Source organism: Aotus nancymaae, unplaced genomic scaffold (assembly GCF_030222135.1).
Source record: "Aotus nancymaae isolate 86718 unplaced genomic scaffold, 86718_ANA_hifiasm-v0.15.2.pri h1tg000079l, whole genome shotgun sequence".
Lineage (NCBI taxonomy): Eukaryota > Metazoa > Chordata > Mammalia > Primates > Aotidae > Aotus > Aotus nancymaae.
This window is the reverse complement of record NW_026988494.1, coordinates 25,967,518-25,973,517: the sequence shown is the minus strand read 5'-3', so window position 1 is coordinate 25,973,517 and position 6,000 is coordinate 25,967,518.

The window sequence follows — 6,000 nt, the reverse complement described above, 5'->3', positions numbered from 1 at the left end:
TTCATGACCAAAACACCAAAAGCAATGGCAACAAAAGCCAAAATAGACAAATGGGACCTAATCAAACTCCACAGCTTCTGCACGGCAAAAGAAACAGTCATTAGAGTGAATCCGCAACCAACACAATGGGAAAAAATTTTTGCAATCTACCCATCTGACAAAGAGCTAATACCCAGAATCCACAACGAACTAAAACAGATTTACAAGAAAAAAACCAACAAACCCATTCAAAAAGTGGGTAGAGGATATGAACAAACACTTTACAAAAGAAGACATATATGAGGCCAACAAACATATGAAAAAATGCTCATCATCACTGGTCATTAGAGAAATGCAAATCAAAACTACATTGAGATACAATCTCACCCCAGTTAGAATGGTGATCATTAAAAAATCTGGAGATAACAGATGCTGGAGAGGATGTGGAGAAATAGGAACACTTTTACACTGTTGATGGGAGTGTTAGTTAGTTCAACCATTGTGGAAGACAATGTGGCGATTCCTCAAGGACCTAGAAATAGAAATTCCATTTGACCCAGCAATCCCATTACTGGTATATATCCAAAGGATTATAAATCGTTCTACTATAAGGACACATGCACACAAATGTTCACTGCAGCACTGTTAACAATAGCGAAGACTTGGAGCCAACCCAAATGCCCATCGATGACAGACTGGACAGGGAAACTGTAGCACAAATACACCATGGAATACTATGCAGCCATAAAAAACGATGAGTTCGTGTCCTTTGTAGGGACATGGATGAACCTGGAAACCATCATTCTCAGCAAACTGACACAAGAGAAAATCAAATACCGCATGTTCTCACTCATAGGCAGGTGTTGAACAATGAGAACACACGGACACGGGGGCAGGGGAGCATCACACATTGGGGTCTGTGGGGCAGAAACAGGGGAGAGACAGCGGGGGGTGGGGAGTTTGGGAGAGACAGCATGGGGAGAATGCCAGATATAGGTGATGGGGAGGAAGGCAGCAAATCACACTGCCATGTGTGTACCTATGCAACAATCTTGCATGTTCTTCACATGTACCCCAAAACCTAAAATGCAGTAACAAAAGAAAACCTGAATTTAAGAGAGACATACCAAAATTCAGGATAATGGTTACCTGGGGGAGGGACTGTATGGAATGGAGGGACTGGGCTTAAATGGCATCTTCATGGTTTATTTTATAACAACATTTGATCAAGAAAAATAGGGTGCGATGCTAATTTGTTATAGCTGAATGGTAGGCACAGGGGTCTCACGTTATTCTCTGTATTACAGTTTATTTTCAAAATCAAATTTAAAAATAAAAAAAAAATGCCTAGAAATCACTGAAGGCCTGTTAGTGTAAGATTGTACTAAGAAACAGTACACGGATCATAAATTTGCATATTTTCCCATCAAAATATTAAGGTGACAAATTGGAAGTTGTCTTAATCTAGAGAAAAACGTATGTATAATTTTGCATCCTGATACTCAATAGGGTCTCTTATCCTCACTCTGACATGTATATTGAGTCATTCTTTTTTGCCAAGCCAACAGAGTAGTTTCTTCAGGCCATTCTTTTCTTAGCAGGAATAGCAGTTACTGCTTTTAAGACATAAAAAGCAGGAATTGGATCTTTCTTGAAATGGATCTTTAACACATAAGCCATTGCTTTTCATTGAGAAATTTGTTTCCAGTTCCGATAGTTGGGGTATCTAATAGGAATAAACTAATACCAAGGACAAGGCCAGCAAATTCATAGCCCTTGTCTATGGCAGACATTATAAAATAAACCCAGCATGCACTGCCCCTTGAGTCTGGTTAAGGTCCTAGAAATCCTTAACACAAGATTGCAGACAATCTGCTACCAACTGGAAGGAAATTTTTTTTTTTTTTAATTCTTGTTCTAGAACTTGCTCTTTAAGTCTCAGATATTATCTTTTTGGACATTTGCCTCATTCTCAAAAGAAAAAGGTGTGACTTGGCTGAGGGCTTTTTTTTTTTTTTTTTTTAAGATAGGGTCTTGCTTTGTCACCCAGGCTGGAGTACAGTGGGGCAATCATGGCTCACTGCAGCCTTGACCTCCCAGGCTCAGGTCTGGGAGCTACCTCTGCCCCCACCTCCAGTAGCTGGGACTATAGGTGTGTGCCACCACACCTAATTTTATTTTGTATTCTTTGTAGAGAAGGTTTCACCAAGTTGCTCAGGCTGGTTTGTAACTCCTGAGCAACCCTCTGTCTAGGCCTCTTAAACTGCTGGGATTACAGGCCTCACGTGAGCCACCATGCCGAGGACTACCTTTTCACTGAATTAATTAGTAAATCAAAATAGCCTTCTCTCAAGTGGCTTTCTCACCTCCCAGAAAATCCTTCCCTTTAGAATCTGTAGAAGGCCTCCAGGAGCTTGTTATGCCTCCATAAAAGGAGATAGTCAGCAGCTGCTTGAAAAATGTTGAAGATCATTCTTTCATGTCTCCTGGAACCTATTTAATCTTCTACAATCTGTTGATTAGAATAAAAATTAGAAAGGATTTTAAACTACACAAATGCTATATAAAAAAATCTATATGTAAAAAATGCTATATATATCAGGTAAGAATTTAGGAAAAACAAAGCAAGACTCCTGTTTTGTCTACTATAACAAAAATACCATAAACTAGGTGCCACGTAAACCACAGAAAGTTATTTCTCATAGTTCTGGAGACCGGTAAGTACAAGATCAAGGTAGTATCTAGTGAGGGCATCCTCACAGAATGCACCTTCTGGCTGTCTCTTCACATGGTGGAAGGAGCAAGGGAGCTCCTCCACCCTCTTATAAGGGTGCTAATTCTTTTTTCCTTTACATCTCCTTGAATTAAGGGCACTAATCCTTAAGGGTTCCTTCCACCATCATGACCCATTCACCTTCCTAAGGCACCACTTATGAAGGTATTACATCATCCTGGGGGTTCGGGTTTCAACCTATGAATTTTGGTGGCACACATTCAGACCACAGTACCTCCCTTCAGGGAGGAGGGGAGAGAAAGAAATTACAAAAACAAAACTTACAGAAAATACAAACCTGTGATAGAATTAACAATGCCAATCTTTAAAAATACTAACAAAATTGATAAACCCCTTGGCAAAACTTATCTATGGAAAAAAAGACATATCGTGAATGAAAATAAAAACAAAAGCAAAACTAAACATCCTATAGATACCCAGTATTATTCATGAACACATGAAAAATCCTAAAAAAAAAAAAAATTTTAGAAGTCGGTAACACAAAAACATCAAGACCAAATTAGGTTGGTTTATTTAGTTCTGGAAGGCTAGACTGCTTTAACATTCAAAGAACAATGTAATTGCCATATTAACAAAGAATAAAAAATCATCTCCAAATATCAAAGAAAGACTTTGTATAAAATCTGAGTATCTGTTCAAGATATTTGAGAGCCTCCTAGAAACCTAGGAATAGAAGAACTTCCTTAATATTAGAAAGTTATCTACAAAGAAGCTAGAGTAAACTTCATATTTAATAGTAAAATGTTGAAAACTTTACCTATATTAGCAATAAAACAAAAATATCCCTACCATTGCTTTTATTCAACACTGTACTGGACTGGCAATCTTAGAAATGCAATACTGTAAAAACAAAAAAGCTGTAAGATTCTAAAAGAAATAAAACATTCACAGATATTACATATATAAAAATAGACAAATAGAATTAAGTTTAGAAAGGTTGCTGAATGCAAAGTCAAAACATAAAAGTTGTATTTATGTATCAGCAAACAAGACGTAATTTAAAACACTTTTTCCAAAGGCTTAAAAAAAAGTATGGGCCGGGCATGGTAGCTCACGCCTATAATCTCAGCACTTTGGGAGGCTGAGGCGGGTGGATTACTGGAGGTCAGGAATTCAAGACCAGCCTGGCCAACATGGTGAAACCCGTCCCTAGTAAAATTCCAAATTAGCTGGGCATGGTGGCATGCGCCTGTAATCCCAACTACTCGGGAGGCTGAGGCAGAAGAATCGCTTGAACCTGGGAGGCAGAGGTTGCAGTGAGCCGAGAATGTGCCATTGCACTCCAGCCTAGGCAGAAAGAGCCAAACTTCGCCTCAAAAAAAAAGTATCAAATACCTGACCAACTCTAAAAATCAGTTCTCCCAAATTGATCTATAGATCTGATGGAATTCCAATAAAATCCCAACAGGCTTTTTTGTTGTTAGTGGCTTTTTGTGGAATAGATTGATTCTAAAATGTATATGGAAATACAAAGTCCAAGAATAGATAAAACATTCCTGAAGAAAAAAAGGGTGGGCCCATGTACTAATACTATAGGAAACATTAATATTACAATAACAGAGTCTGGTATTGGCATAAATAAAACCTATAAGACTAGTAAGAATAAACAGCAGAAATAGACATACATATATATGGGCACAAATTATGACAAAGACCCTCAGGAGGATGCCTGAAACCACAGACACTACTGAACTTGATTGCCCTCAATTGGAATGTTTCTGTACATGTCTTCCACCCACAAATTTAATGCCTTTTCCATCTTAACTGAGCACTTATCACCCATTGTGACTACTATGAATGGTGAGAATTTAAAACTTATGAATTCCTTACTTCTAGAAATTTCCATGTAATATTTTTGGTAACAAACTGTGGGAAATGAAATTGCAGATAAATGGGGACTGTTGTACAAGATGATTTAGGCTCATCTTGTACGTTCACTGCCCTAACCCTAGAATAAGCCAGTTCTCCAACGAGCCCCAGGTCCTTTTGTGGAGCAAAGTATTAGTAAGCAAGATCTGGCTGGGTGTAGTGGCTTACACCTATAATCCCAGCACCATGGGAGGACTGCTTGAGCTCTGCAGCTTAAGGACCAGTTGGGCACCATGGTGAAACTATGTCTCTGCCAAAAATACAAAAATTAACTGGGTGTGGTGGCATGCACCTGTAGTCCCAGCTACTCAGGGGGCTGAGGTGGGAGGATCACTTGAACCTGGGAGGTAAAGGCTGCAGTGAGCCATGTTTGTACCACTGCACTTCAGCCTAGGGTGGGGAAAAAAAGAAAGCAACCAACCAAGATCTGGGTTGGTACGTGTGCTCACTGCCATTGGGGTATTGTTGCTTTGAGACCTTCTCAGTGCACTTGCTTCTTGTATGTGTTAAATTAAACGAAAACAAAAAAATCCACCCAATGAAGCCAACGGTATAAACAGCAAATCATGCTATTATATTTAAAATAGAAAAAGTTCCTGAAATACAACGTATCTAAGGCATACTGAAGTGAAGCAAGATGCAAAATAACTGCATATGTATGTAGTTAATCTAAAGTAAAACACACTACACCCAAAGCAGCATAATGGGAAGCCTCTTCTTTTGGCAATCTCTATTTCTGTGTATGAATTTTTTTAACATATATTATTTTTATGATAAAATATAATTTAAAAAATCAGATTTAGTTGTATAAAATAAACTATTAAATAATTTTAATTGACTGATCACAAAACCATTAAGCAAGCAAAATGTTAATTAAAATTTTTAAATAAAATAAAAAAAAATAAACAGAAGTGCAGAAAACAGCATTAAAATGTTTGCATAATTACACACATTTTAACACTTCCACATTCTTTTGGGAACCCAGGCTTTTAAATTTTGGAACCATGTTAACTTACATGCAAATAAAATGAAAGCAGATGAACAGTTCCTATGTATAATTACAATCTATAAAACAACTTGCCTAGAGTCTTATTGCTAGCAGTTGAATGATTTCTTAGAATCAGAACAATTTGAACAATGTTTTGCTTTTTAAAGTATCCAAGGATTATACAAGCAAAATGTGCGAATGTTTCATCGTATTTACAGTGTCATGGTCTCTGATCCACCAGCGTATGTATATTTACTAACCTTGGTTCTATAACCATATATTTTGCAAAGACTTTTGCCACATAGAACAAGTAAGGTGCATTTTAAATAAGCAAAAAATTAGAAAATGAAGCCAAATGTATCATCTACTC